Source organism: Sciurus carolinensis, chromosome 8 (genome assembly GCF_902686445.1).
Source record: "Sciurus carolinensis chromosome 8, mSciCar1.2, whole genome shotgun sequence".
NCBI classification, from domain to species: Eukaryota; Metazoa; Chordata; class Mammalia; order Rodentia; family Sciuridae; genus Sciurus; species Sciurus carolinensis.
Window position 1 is genome coordinate 36696571 of NC_062220.1, and position 15820 is coordinate 36712390.

At 34.5% G+C, this 15820-nt stretch overlaps 1 protein-coding gene across 4 annotated transcripts in view; it reads left to right on the top strand.

Moving 5' to 3' along the window:
• The window catches only part of Tfec (transcription factor EC), a 207153-nt gene that overhangs the window by 27646 nt on the left and 163687 nt on the right, over positions 1-15820 (top strand). For 2 of the 4 annotated variants that reach the window (XM_047560780.1, XM_047560786.1), the window contains exons 1-2: positions 4122-4208; positions 8671-8789. The gene's annotated coding sequence lies outside the window, so the exon portion shown is untranslated. Of the gene's footprint in view, positions 1-4121; positions 4209-8670; positions 8790-15820 lie in introns of those variants that run through there. The other 2 variants (XM_047560781.1, XM_047560784.1) reach the window with 1 other exon arrangement.

The window sequence follows — 15820 nt, forward strand, 5'->3', positions numbered from 1 at the left end:
AGCTACTGTATAGGAAATGCTTATCACCTCCTCAGGCCACTATGATGCAGCATTACTAATATTTGTCACATTGCAGAGAAATTCATAATAATTTTCTTACTCATTTTTATATATTTACTTTTGCTTAAGAATTAGGACTTAGTCTTTAGTTTAGAGATTGCATGCATTCCTTGGTTAGTGGGAGTGATGATCTTGGATGAAAGGGCAGCAAACATCTTTCTCAATCTTTCTCAGTCAAAGGGGTTTTCCTTTGAGGATATGGTCTGCAGATGTTTGCCACAACATGTCTCTTCATGAACAAAAGAAATGGAGAGCTCAGTTATAGTGGTCATGCTATAATTTGTCTTTGAACTCTGGATCACTGGAAGTTTTAAAAGTAGTAGGTAGAAACATAAAGTTATAACCAGCAATATTTTGTGTAAATACACAGACACAAATAGAAAAGCATATGAACATGGCAACTTTATAATAAGTGAGGAAAGTCACTCACTTATTTTTCCTGATTTTTCTGAATAACATTAAATATGTTATAAAACTGATTTTAGTTTATTCATCTATAAATATAGGGGGAAAATGTGTAATTCTCTTGCTTTCCACACAAACATTTGTGATGCTGTCAAGGTCCCTAAAGCAGTCTCTAAGATTTCACTAAGTTTCATCCTCCTTTCTTTTTATAAGTTCTGGATTTCAACAGGATTTATAGTTTTGAGCTGTCCTTTGGAACAATGATTCATCTTTGGAATGGTGGTCCCTGCCTGGATCCTTTGGCATTGAATATGACAATATTTTAAGGGGATTGCCTTTCTACTGGGTCGAATTTGATTGAAACAGGAAAATGAGTTTGTGATTTGTAAACCCAAGCACTGCTAATCTTGTGAATCATGTGTAACAAAGGGAAATTTTGTTGAAAAGAGAGAAACCAATAATTATTGAATATTGTCCAAAATGGTATGTCACAGTAATCCTAAGATGCCTCACAGGGTATTTTTGTTCCTATTAGTCATGTCTATGGAAGATTTGATTGATTTAGGGGTTCCTCTTTGATGAAGCTGATGTGCCTGTTGTACTTCCTAAGCCTACATTGCCCCCAGCTGTCTGTTCTTAATAACGCTTCTGATGTCTTCAGGAATAGCTCCACACATTGTTTTTGCCATATATATTGCTTCCACGTTTTTTCTTTATGTAGTCTGTCCTAATTTCCAACCTTTCCCATTGTCCCACTGAAGAGTGCTTCTTGAAAACAATGAATGTTTAGCAAATTAAAATCTCTTCTTTCCCTCCTATTCCCTCTTCCCTTCTCCTCCTCTTCCCCCTTCTCTCTTCCTTTTTTTTTTTTTTTTTACACAGACTCTGTTTTGTGCATCTGTTAAAGAAAAGCCCTTCTTTTCTTTACTTCTGTATCACAAGGTTTTTTCTAACTAGGTATGTAATCCTGCATATGCAGACAGATTCCTTGGCCCTGCAGACTCTTCCTTGGTGTCACAGGCCCTGTGAATGGCTGTAGTTAGGAAACACACACCCAAACACTCTCTCTCTCTCTCTCTCTCTCTCTGTTTCTCTCTCTCTCTCTCACATGCACACACACACACACACGCACACACACACATTCAATTACACCTCTCCAATCTATTCTCTATAATGGCTTAGGTGATCCTTTGACAATGAAAGTTAAATCATGTCCTCTGCTTAAAAGCTTCTAGTGCTCTTTAACTTACTCAGAATAAGCTCATCACCCTCATCATGGTCTATGAGGGACTTGGTTTCTCCTCTACTTCTTTGACCTCATTCTTAATATTCTCCCTCTTGCTCACATTGCTTCCATCTAAATGCTTTCATTTTATTCTTTAAGCAAAAGAACACTCTCACCTCTGGGTCCTTGCACCTGCTATGCCCACTGCCTGGAATGCTAAAGTTGCTATCTGGTTTACTTCCTTCATATAATTCTCTGCTCCAATGCCTACTTAACAAGAATGCCTTTTCTGATCACCAAATTCATCCTCCCACTCCTTGCTAATTGCTATTATTTTCCCTATGTAATAGAAGAGAATTTGTCTAATCTGTTTGTGGATCTACCCCGCCAGTGCCTAGAACAGTGCCTGACATATGGTAGATGATCAATAAGTATCAAAAGCATTAAAAAATAATCACTTGACTAGCAAGGTACATCATGAAGAACACATTTTCAATATTCTCTAAAATGGAGTTAAGACATTAAAGGCTTAAATAATTGCTGGAATAGAATGTCTTTAAAAATCTATTTAGAATCTATTGTAATAGGATACTTTACTAGGTGACTGGGAATTTAGAGAGGAATAGAATATATTTTTATCCTCTAGCAAATGGCAACACATAAAAACTCCTTTGATGCTCAACTTTCTTATTTAGACAGAGAAACTATTATTGACCTCATTTACAAACAAGAAAAATAACATTGGAGTGCTTAAATGACTTGTTTACTGTGCTATGAGTAGGTTAGTGAGAGGTCCACGTTCTGTTGCTAGCTCCTTGCATTATTTGGACAAGTATCTAAAGCTCCCAGGCTTGTTCTCTTTCTGTTCTATCACAATGTGAACCGTATATCCACTGTGGAAGGAAGATAGTCATGTGCTACCCAGGGGAGAGCAGAGAATATTGTTATTCTACATATGGGTATTGTTTTAGTCAGCTTTTCAAATGCTGTGACTAAAAGACCCAAACAGAACAACTTTAGGGGAGGAAAAGTTTATTTGAGAGCTCATGATTTTAGAGATCTCAGTCCCTAGAAAGTTGGCTCCATTCCTCCAGGTTGGAGGTTGAAGCTGAGCATCATGGCAAAAGAGCGTGGCAGAGAAAAGCAGCTCTCATGATGATTAGGAAGCAGAGAGAGGTCTCCACTTGCCAGATACAAACATATACCCCCAAGTCACACCTTCAATTCCCACCTCCTCCAGCCACATCCTACCATTTCAGTTATCACTCAGTTAATCCCTATTAGGGGATTAATTCACTGATTGGGTTAATACTCTCACAACCCAGTCATTTCTCCTCTGAACCTTCTTGCATTTTCTCACATGTGAGCTTTTGGGGGACACCTCACATCCAAACCATAATACTGCTGGTGTTTGATTATCACACTTAATAGGTATTAGATGGCTTGCTACTTTAAAAAATAGAGTAATTATAATCCCATACCTTGAGTGAGTCAGAATTCGTTAGGTTGTGGCACATAACCTTCAGATTTCTGTAGTTTTAACACAATATTTAATTTTTTTGTTGATGCTACAAGTCCAACATGGCTTAATGGCTAATGGGTAGTGGGGGTGTTGTTCACCAGAATCACTTGGAGCCTGGTTTGATGAAATCTCCATTTGGATACATGCTTCAATGATCACCAAGGCAGCTGGAAATGATGGAACCCCACTTCATTGACTGGAACTACTCCCATGGCTACTTTGAACTTCAAGGGAACTAGAAATACAGGATGACTGAGTATGGGGAAAACTGGTCAACATTGGTAATGATCATTATACCCACTCTTTGACATACATGTTTCTTCCTTCTCTCTTTCCTTTTTCTCCTCCTTCTCTCCTCCTCCTCCTCTTCTCTTACTCATTCCTTCATTTATTCCTCCTCTCCCCTTCCTTCTCCTTTTTCTCATCTCTCTTCCATGGGAAAGCAACCCACTTGTCCTGCAAGACCTTTGGGCTATGGGGATCCCAGTGTTTCCCACTTGGTTTCACTTACTGATATCTTTAGACGGTTTTTGTAAAATCCAGGGAAACTGAAACCAGATTATAATGACTGACAATTTACCTTTTCCTGAGATCTTTCACCTAACAGTGGCAATATTGTTCTCTTATTATACATTTAAGTTTGTGCTTGCTATTCAGCTTTGTATTAAATCAGTTCCAACCTGTATTTGTATTTTGATATTGTTGATAAAATAATAAATAGTTTATAGAAGAAAAAAAAGAATAAGATTGGTCTTTGTAATCTCAAATTTTTCAAATCATGGTCTGTTATGTATTACTCATTCTCTTTAACAATAGAGACAGGAATATATGAAATGTCAAAAAGAGGAACTATATCATGGTTTATATAACTTGGCCTCCCTTACCAACAGAGAAAGTAGAGAAGTAGGAGTAAGCAGGAAGATAATGTTCACAGTACATAAAAAGCAGTCGAAGGGACTAACTCTCACTGACTATGTTCCTGAGCCAATGTTGAAGGTAATGTCTTCTCTGAATTATTCAGTTAGAACTATAAAGTATAAAATTACTCTTATTCAGGGTTTTAAAGTCATAAAACTATGTATTTCAACTTATTAAATGTTTCATTATTACTAACTTTTAATGTACTTTTGCTCAATAAGTTAGAAATAGATCATATTTTAATGCTCCTATTAGTTCATTACTGTTGGTGTTTGATTATCACACTTTTAGTGATGGATTTGATCAAAGAAAGAGGAAATGATGAATTGAATAACTGATGCTTGAGACTTCTAAATATTCTCATTTTACAATGAAGACATTGCTTAAAATTTTGCCAAAGTTTATGGAGAATTGGCATGAAGAGGTCTATCTCATTTTATGCCATATATGTGTTTCTGAAGAATTGATTGAAGATCAAATTATTATATTTGATGTAAGAAGTGTTATATATCATCTATCAATCTAATTAAAAAAGCACAAGGCAAGAGGGTTGGTCTATAAAATATATTTTTGAAAAAAATATGCTTAAGAAATTGGAAATATTGAAAATTATAATTTACTTAAGTATAGTATAAATAGATTTGATTTCATAGTTTAAGAACAAGAAATTTATTTCTAATTATTTATCAATATAAATACATTTGCAACTTATTGCTTACTTCTCTTATCATGTTGAATACTACTTTAGATAGCCTATGAGTCAAAATTAATTATTTAAATATGAACATTATTAAATAAATCAATCATTTGAATTTGATATGAGTGGTATGAAACAAGTTATTCAAATTTCTTTTGTAAGATCAAATTTCAATATTATTTAAAATGTGATAAATTTTACAATTAATAAGTTAGTAGATCTATAATCACCTAAGAACAAAAATTAAAGAATATTTGTTTATAACTTTGCTACTTCATATTTTTTTCTATGAGCAACTATCTATAATAACAAGCAAGTATCATAAGCAGATGTTCTCTCCAGTTTACATAATATTAATGGGAGTTTGTTAAGTACCATAAAGTAGAACTTATATTATTGTAGTAGGACTTATTGTTATATTTTATAGTAGTATACTCTAATAGGAGAAAGGACAAACTAACTTTTTAATCTGTTATTGCCCACTTTAAGGAAGCACAACCAGAACTTCAAAAAATATTTTTGCAATTTAAAACTTAAAAAAAGTTTCCCATTGCATATCATTAAAATTGCTATTATCATACCTTTCACTTTTTTGGATGTCGTGTCAGAATTAAAAAAAAAAAACTGAAAAACAGTTGTTTAGAGAGCACAATTAAGATGTGAGCTTGTTAAAGTTGGCTAGAGATATATTTAGATGCTTAAATGATATGAAGTCAACAAGGAAAGGGAATGCATGCTTAATTTTTTACACAAATAAGTCATTTAACTTTCTCTTTAGATTTTTTTTCCTTGTGCAAATGCTTATTTAAAGCTATAAAGTTCTAACAGATATTCCTTGAGGATGAGGAAGAAAGTAAAGAAATAATCATGAAAAATAATCGATAAGCTATAAAAAAGCTATAAAATATTTTTTCATAGTATTATACTGAAGAAGTTCAGGCAAAAAATTTGAGATTGGATTTTAGAAATTTTTATATTGATTTTCTTATTACCTTTACCCATTCATAGGGTTTTTTTGTTTGTTCGTTTCTGCATTTGTAGTCAAATCGGTGCTCAAATGGTATTATTTTTTAAAAGAATTTCATGACACAGAGGAAAAATGGTAATGAATGTGAGTCCCATGGTGTATCAGGAAGATAAATGTGGAAAACAGAAGTGTTTTTTAAATGTGTGTGGAGACATGTAAGGTAGTGGAATGCTTAAATAATTTAAATGGTTGAATAATGAGTTTGAGGCCTCCTCTGAGTGGTGTAACTTGTAGAGAAGGTGCTTTAAAAATCTTAGTAATTTCTGATATGTGACTTTATAATATCTAAAATCTTCCCTAAATTGCCTTCCAGTGAGATTCACGTATACTTCCTCAGCTCACACCAGAAATTAGTTCTTTTTCTAGCTAGAACAGGCAGTTCTTTGGAAAAAGTACCTCACATTTGCTTCACCCAAACAACCAACGACTCTGTTTTGTATCACCAAAACTTAGGATGACTAGAAACCAGAGATCGCCAGACTATGTGAGACATGCTGAACAGACAAGAGTTGTCATACTTTCTCCTGAGGGAAAAGTGAAACCAAATATTCCCCTGTTCACCACTCCAGGTACCAGTTATGTTGTGGCTCCTCATCTCGGGTTGTTCTTGGATGAGGATCTGCACAGTTCTGGGACGATCTTGTGGAACACTATTGCAGTTGTGTGATCTAGTCCATAAAGCTGCCCCCGAACTCTGCTGTTCCTGGTCCCCACGGGAGGCCTGCCACAACAGAGACAGAGGTCTCAGATACCAAAGAACTTACCATGCTCTTGTCCCACTGGATCTTAAGATTAGGCTTTTTGTTTCTTCATCAACCTTCCAAGGCCTTTCTTTCTCACAGAATCCAGTTTTGTACCCTCTGAAATGGTAGGCTTTCAAAAACAAAATTTTGATTTGTTCCCCAGTACTCAGGGAAAGCTCAAACCTAGATTTCTCATTTTAATCCTCAGACAGTGTTTTCCTGACTTTACAAATGAAGCAATTGTGGTTCAGAAAGCTGACCAAAAAATTGTGGATGTCCACATGCCTAATAAGTAATGGGCATACCATTTAAAAATGGTACTGTATGTATTAGATGATAATTTCAGAGTTGAATGATATTCAGGCATCTTTAAGGAGACTGATATTTAGTGGGAAGCAGGACAATAGATATTCAGGTGAATAAGTACCTTTCAGTGCGATAGACATTGCAAGTGTATAAGAGAGTTCATCTCCTAACACTTCCCTGTCCCACACTGGGCACATTACATTCTGTTTTCCCTTAGTGTCCTCATTTTCCCCCATGCTGACTGTTCCTTCCCTACTAAATTTATTTTCAGTCAGTCACTGCATACTATTTTACTATCACTGACCCATTTCAGTTATGTAACCTCCTTTCCTGGCTTGTATTATTCCATATGCATGGAGTTTCATATGTACAGTTTAACTGTTGAATAAAATGCAATTTGTCATATTAGTGCTTGCTTACTTATTTGTTCTGAGCATCTAGGATAACATCAACTATCATAAGGGCAAAGAAGGACAGAAAAAAATTAGAAAAGTGAGTCAAAGAAAGAAAAAAGAGAAGAGAATGGAGAAAAATTGGGTGTAAGGGGGAAAGGAAAAATAAATATTTGTTATTAATGTGAGCAGTACTATGCTTTCACATGCTTGTGAATCTTTTGTAAGTGAAAGGAAAGCATTCTGAGACGGGGAAATTTTAGGGAATATTATAAAAGAAAACAGTTTTAAGTACGGAACATAAGAGAGTGTGGAAAATATCATTTGAGACATGTTGAGGACCTAATGAATGAAATCAAAACTCTTGCTGTTATTGGAAGTACCCAAATTATTTTCTGAGTAACCAACTTTAATTGTAGATACTTCAAAATAAAATCTAGTATTAGAAAAAAGCTGAGATGATATAAGACTACTGATAACACCAACTTAGGTTAATCCTTTCTTATTGCCTAAAATGTGTTGGTAGATCAGAAATAGCTGATCATAGGTTATGAAAGTGGCAAAGTATGTCATTTATTTCAAAATCTTCATTTAGGAGGTGATGACATGGAAACCAAAATTCCTTTTCCAAATACAAATGAGCAACCATTTGGAGACCAGCCTGGATTCTACATCCTGGGCTCTTTTCCCATTAAGTAGGAGCATATAATCGGGGTGCAGTGGCACAGGCCTGTAATCCCAGCAACTTGGGAGGCTGAGGCAGGAGGATCTTGAGTTCAAAGCCAGACTTTGCAACTTAGTGAGGCCCTGAGCAACTCATTGAGACTCTCTAAATAAAATTTAAAAAGAGACTGGCGATGTGGTTCAGTGGTTAAGTGCCCCTGGGTTCAATCCTCTCTACCAAAAGAAAAAAGTTAGGGGCATATGGAAAATGACCCATTTGTGGCTACCCTCAGGAAATGAAAAAGCAAGTCTTTGAGAACTGAAGCAGAAATTCTAGAGAATCACAAAATGGAGAACTTAAAATACACACGAGCCATTTCTATGTGGCTAAAGTGTTAAAAAGAATCAAGGATGAGGACAGGTGTAGTTATCAAGAAACCCACATGAAATAATTCTCTGATTTGTAATATCTCATTTTCCTGTTTTAATTTTTTTATTAATTGTGGTTTGATCAAAGGACTGATATAAAATTTAAATAATTTTTCAAACAGGTTTTCCCTATGTAAATCTCTTTGATACAGTATATTTTTGTAGACAAATAATGAGTTTCAGGAATGATAGAATCTAGTATTCAAATTTGTTTATGCAAATGTTCTGGGTGTCCTGTTTTTAAAGTACTTAAGAGAATGAAATATCTCTCTCCCTTCTGCAGTTCCTATGATTCCAATGGCTGGGGTCCTCTGGAGCCATATAGACACAGATGTCCCACTCTGCTCCAATATAGATTGATTTCTTCAGGGAGTAACAAGACTCCTTCAGGGCTGGGATAAGGTGAGGATACTAAGGCACTTGCCTCAGGATAACATGTATGTTCATGCAGTATTTTTTTTAATCAAAATTTATGCATAAAACTACGTGTGATGAACAAAATATCAAAAGTTCAGTAATGATGCTGTGTTGAGCCATATTGAAGCCTGAGGCAAAATGGGGAAAACCAACAAACCTCAGTAATGTTGATCTGAGAACTGGGGAAGAACAGGGATTTGTATTTTACTGGTAGGTTAAATTTTATAATTAGGCAGCTATGTCACAAGGATTGTAATGAAAAAGGTAGAAAGATAGAAGCAGTTGTTCAGACAGCTGCCATAAACTTTTTGACATTTTCACACTCCTGATTAAATGTGTGGCCTGAGGGTGGCCAGGTGGAGACAGTGTTTTGGAGGTGTTGCCAAAAGCAAGTGCATAAGCTGCCTGGAAATGTTTATCTGGTCCTGCAAGACATTAGGGTTTGTGAAAAGCAAAATTTCCCTAAGCATAACAGAATTATTATTAAAAACCCAAAATAGAAACACCTTTGGGTTGGCCTTCTGAGGTGCACCCTGCAGGCTTGCTGTGGTCTGATGGACCTGTAGGATGTACAATATGGACATATGTCAACTGTGGTACAGAATGAGTTGCCTTTTGTAAAGTAGTCCTTTGATATCTTAAATAAATATAATGTTGGACCATGTGGCTATTGTCATTTCCCTACCCTGCCTGATATCTATTTATTCTCTGGTTTTTGTTTTAACATAAATTCCTCCAGGAAACTGTTTCTAATTCCCTTGAATAGATTAGCTCTTATATTATAAATGTTCATTGGACCATGAATGTTCATATATCTATTACTCATCAAAATTATATGTATTATGGACATGGAACTCCTACTAGGTATTTTAAGAACAGTGAATATAATAAAAGGAATTAGTTTATACAATTGGTAAATTGAATGAACAATAACTGGAAGATGTGGTAACCCATATACTTAGAGTGTATTTGATACTTCTAGGGGTGTCTAGCAGGATGCTAGATCTATCAATAAGGACAGTTTCATAAGGGATAGTATAGCTAAAGTGAAGAAATCATGGCCAGGACTGGGAGCCCTGTAGAGTTACAGCCACTTCCAGAGATTACACTTCAGATGGAGGAATAAGTACCCCACAGAGAGGAAGATTTAAGGCTTCCCTTCTAGTGCCTTCTAATCTTACACCAGTGACTCTTGTTGGTCAAACTTAATCGGAAATGAGTTGGCAAAGGATTCTGGGGCAAATAGTTTATAGAGGTGTAGGACTTCCTGCACCAATGGAACAGAACATGGAAGAAAGGAATTGAGCCAAGACACTCAATGTTAGATTACTAAATAATTATGTGTGTTAATGGCATGAATACAATGCCTATCTCTCTAGGTAGTCTGTAATTTCCATGGATTACAAATGCATCTGCCTTGTTCACTAATATATTTTCAGCATATTTCTTAGTGCATGCCCCATAGAAGATTTTGAATGAACAGATATATATATAAATGAATAGCCTCATTTCCTCATACACTCAAGAGTCAAGGTCTCCATCATAGGGTTAATGATGTGCTCTTTACAGTGTAAGTGTGAGTAGGAACTCTATGATACACCAAGAGATAGTGAAGCCTCCATCTAAAAAGAATGGGGCAAGGAGATGAAAGAAAGAAACACATCAGTAAGGGACAATTTCAGAGACTAGAAAAGTTCTCTTCTTTTTGAGCCTCAACTGCCTTTCCATCTCTCCCTCTCAACTGAGTACCAATATCAACTTGGGAGGACATTTAGAGCCAGTTGGAAGACAGGCATCACATGAAGAACGGCCACAGTAGCTTAATACAACTAAAACTAAAGAAAGCTCCTCCTAACATCTGTTGCTAGATGGCGTGTCATGGAACCTGCACTTTATCATCACCACTCAAGTATTTTTATGGTTTTTATCTAAGCCCCTGCTCCAAGGAATGGGCCACAGACACAAGATGTCAAACCCTGGGACATTTTTGTGTTTCTTTCTTCTTCTGTGATTCCAATTACATGATCTCAACTATTTTTTTTTTTTTTTTTTTTTTTTTTGGTGCTGGGGATCGAACCCAGGGCCTTGTGCTTACGAGGTAAGCACTCTACCGACTGAGTTATCTCCCCAGCCCCCAATTACATGAATATGAGGTCATGTAATTGGAATTGAACTAGAAATGTGGTTATTTCACATTTCAATAATGTCCTTTCAGTCTTTTTCTTTAATTTTTGAACAGTTTCTACTGTTGTATTTTGTTAAATTTGCTGAACTTTTCTTATGAAATGTCAATTTTGCTATTGATATTATCTATCTATAATGATACTACCTCATTATAAATTATATTTGGTTTACTAAATAAATAAATAGAAAATATATAAATAAATAAAATAGAAAATATATAAATAAATAAAATAGAAAGAAAAGGAGAGCTTTCTTTTTTCTTTGTTCAATTATTGCTAATTATTATTGCAAAGTGAATGATCAAAGGCGGAATGTAAAACATAAAACAACAGAGAAATAGAAAATAACCATATTATGATCACTGCTTAATCTGCTCAAAGTATGAGTGCTTTTTGTCCAGTCTGTTGGTATTTGATAGTTATAAATTTCCCTAGTCTCTAGGTTGTGGTTTAATTGTCCAGTGCAATTTTTGTTTTAGAATCATATTTTCCATCTCTAGAACTTTGATTTAGGTTTTAAAGTATCTTTCATGTACATGTTTGTACTTTCCCACCTTCTTGAATATAGGGAGTGAAGTTATAGCAGCTATTTTAATATAATTTTAGTATTTCTGTTACCTGTGTTATTTGTTGGTCACTTATTATGAGTGATTTTTCTCCTTGTTGTTGATCATTGGTCATCCTTACTTTGAAAACCTGGTGATTTTTGATCGGATACCAAGTGCTGTGAATATTGGAACTGTTTAGGATTTAAACATATACTTGGGAGCTTTGTTCTGAGATGTGGTTAAGTTGCTTGGTAATATTTTGATCCTTTCACATCTATCTTTAATCTTTGCGAGGTGGGACCTGAGCAGTCTGGCTTGTCCCTAGTTTTCTTCATGGATGTCCTGTGTGATAATGACATTTTTTCCCTCTAGCTCTTGGGAATGTGAGCCATTTATGTGAGCCAGCTTTGTGCTCTCTCTGGAATTTTTCCTTTCCAGTTGTTGCCTGGTCATATGTAGTTTGCTCAATACATGTTCTGATCAGTACTCAGTGGAAGATTCTAGGGGACTATCTGTGGATCTCAGGATCTCCCTTTCTTTGGAGCTCTGGTTCTCTGCCTGTAAATTCTACCACCTGTACCTCTGTAAATTCTTCTGTCTCTTCAATGCAGAGAGAACTCTGGACTTTGCTTGATTTTTGGCTTCTGTGCTGCATTTTGGAAACTGTCTCCAAGCAGTAAAATGAGAGATTACATAATTTAGTTCCCTTCTCTGTTGATAACGGCTCTGTATTGCCTTTTGTTCAATGTCTGAAAATTGTTGTGGTAACTTGGTTGGATAATGGAAGGCCTTGTCCATTTTATTGAGTTAAACCTCTTGTACAAATAGCTCTGGAATGTCTGCCGGTTTTTTTTTTTGTTGTTGTTGTTATTTCATTTTTTTTAAATTTAAAGTTCAATCTAGGTTTACTTGGCGAGATCTAAGTACACTATCATGTAGAAAGGGTTTAATGCATATTTTTGAGAAATTGACCGTAGAGAATTTAACATTTATGTTTAAGGTATTGCATTTCCTACATTGGGAAGGAATGAAGACTCTTCCAGAAATTTCATCTTTGTTTAAATCCAAAGTGTTTACTGAATTAGTGTAGATGTTTGTGAACAATAATTTTAAAACTCAGCACAAAAGTTCAGTTTAGATTTTATTATTTTTTCAAGATAAGGAACTAATTAAATCTTACCTCATATTATGTGACAGCGCAGGTATTCATTTACTATTTCTCCTTTCAAAAATGCAAACCTTCCAATTATGAAAATTTGTATAATGATACAAAGAGATAAGTATATTTGGCTTGCTGAATTAAAGTAGATTCCATTATAATAAGTTTTCATTAAAAAAAAGTATAGGTATTAGGAAAAGGAAAAAATCAAATTGGATATGAAACATTTCAAAAACTACTATCAAATAAAATATTCTGTGTTCATGTTAAGAAGAAATCTATTTTTATTTAACTAAGATTGACAATTATCCTTTCAAAATAAATTCAGACTTACTCACATATTTATTCTTTTACATATGCTATTGATTTAGCATATGAAATCCTACAGCAACTAAGACTTCAATACATACTTGTTAAAGGAGATCAGTGAAAATGTAATTTGAATAAAATTGTTAAAATATACTTCTAAAAATTTCAAACTGATTTTATATTAATTATAGTACTTAAGACTGATAAAATGTAAGTTTGAGTTGTATTCGTAGGACTTCCAATCACCCTTACTTTACCTCTGAATGCTAATGTAAGAACACTAAAATGTCTTCAGAATTTTAAATGCTAGTTTCACTTCCAGTTAACACAGCATTAAAATAGTATTCCCCTAACTATATACTTTGCAGGAAACTATGTGACAACAGTAAAATGCAAATGTAGGTGTCATAGCTGTTGTTGAGTTTCCTTAAGATCCCCCATGTAACATATAAACACGTGACTCTGATGATTTAGCTCTATCAGGAAGGTAGGCATTGGTCCCCAGCTCCTTAGGCCATTGAGAACATCCATTGTTATCATTGGTCATGTTAATCAGCTTTTGGTCACTGTGACCAAAATACCTGATACGAACAACTTAGAAGAGGGAAGATTTATTATGATTCATGGTTTCAGAGGTTTCAGTCTATTGTTGGTTGATTGGTTCCTTTGCTTTGGGCCTGGGGCAAGGCAGAACATCACAGTGGAAGGGTGTTCTGGAGGAACATTGCCATATTTTGAAATGTTATAAATATGATACATACATAATCAAATCATGATTACAAAGACTGTGCAGTTTATTAGGAAAACGATCCAAGTTAACAACAACAACAAAACATCTCACCAAATTACTTCTTTGGGCAGTGGAAACTCTGAGTGAGCTTCCTGAACTTACATTTTAACCTTTTCTGTGATATGCATGAATTACTGTGATGTGCATGCATTTTTATAACAAAAATTCTTTTTTTTTTTTATCAGAAGGCAGGACTGAATTGTATTGTGGTGACTAGAACCTTAAATACAGTCATGAGTAGAAATAGTAAGACTTCCAGGTAGGCATCCTTGCAATGACCTTAAAAGGAATAATTTTATTATTTCCATATTAAGCATCATGTTTATTATAAATTTTTATCTACTGTCAGGTTAATTAACTTCCTTTTCAGTTTTATCATGAAAGAGTGCTGAATTTAATAAGAGGCCTGGGACTGGGGATGTGACTCCAAAGTAGAGCACTTGCCTTGTATGGGTGATGCCGTAAGTTTAATCTCTAGTATCACCGATAAAATAAAATAAAATAATCTTTATTAACTAAGATTATTCTATGATTTTTCTTATTTCACCTATTTATTGTGTGTATGACATTAACTGATTTCCTAATTTTAGGCCAGAAACGAGTCCTACTTTTTCATAAGACATAGTCTTATTTTTTACATTGCCGATATTAGTGTGCTAATACTATCAACCCTTTATATCCATGCATTCTTCATCCTTGGATTTAACCAACTGTGGATCAAAAGTATTCAAAAAATACGTCTGTACTGAACACTTTTTTTCTTGTAATTATTCTTTAAACAATATAGGATAACCCTTTATATAGCATTATGTGTATTAGTTATCATAAGCAATTTCAAGATGATTTAAAGTATATAAGAGGACATGTGCTGATTATATGCAAATATTACACTATTTTATATAAGAGATTTGAGTACCTGTGCATTTTAGTGTTTGCAGGAGTCTTGGAACCAACATCCTGAGGATACCAAGGGACAAATACCAAGGAACTGTAAATGTTTTAGGATATTTGTATCTATGCTTATGAATGAGATTGTAATTTTCTTCATTATAGTATAATTTCTGATTAAACTATGTATCTTGGTAATACATATATTGAGGAATATTCTCTCCCCTTCCCCAAACCTTGAAAGCGTTTGTATAATATTAGAATGATCTTTTGCCTTAGGTTTTGAGAAATTTTCTTTATCAAACTACATAAACCTTTGTTCTCTTTTAAGGAGATTTTGTTTAATAGTTAAATTTCTGTAATAAGACTTTTTATAATTGGGTTTATAGCTTCTAATAATTTCATATTTTGCTTGTATTCTCAAACTTATTGATGTAAACTTGCTCATTGTACTTTTCAACCTTTCATCAGCATCTAGAGTTACATCTCATCCTGCCACAGTTTATATTATGCATTTGTGACTTACCTTTTTTCTTTGATCAATTTTTCCAGAAGTTATTTTTATTACTTTATTCCAGGTTACAATTTTTTATGCTTTTAATCATATATTTGCCTTCTTTTCCCTTGAACTCAGTTCTATTAATATGTTTTCACTTCTGTGCTTTTCAGACATTCTTCTGATATTCCATTTTTAAGTTCTTAAAGTTGGATGCTTAGTAACTTTTGTCAGTTTCAAAAATTTTGCCTCTGCACTCATTTATCTTTTTGCTTTCTTTCCACCACACTAATCACTCTTTCTTGATCCTTGTGTCCATTTTCTTTTATTTCTCTTTCATCACTTGAAGTTTTTTTGGTCCATTTTTGTTCAATATCCACAGTCCTTCTTTTGAACTTATTCAGATTGTACCTTTAATTATCATCCATAAGCCAATGGCTCCCTAGTCAAGAGCCAATGAAGACCTTTTGCTTGAGCTCTACCCTAAACTACCCTTGCTAAAGTCAAATTGACACTTCACATTCAACATGTCCAAATTAAATTTCTGATGTCCTCCTCCAACCCATCAAAGTTACCTACTCATGACCTACAGTGGAAATTAGTGGTCCTTTCCTTTTTTTCTAGTAGATTGAGCAAGAAATCT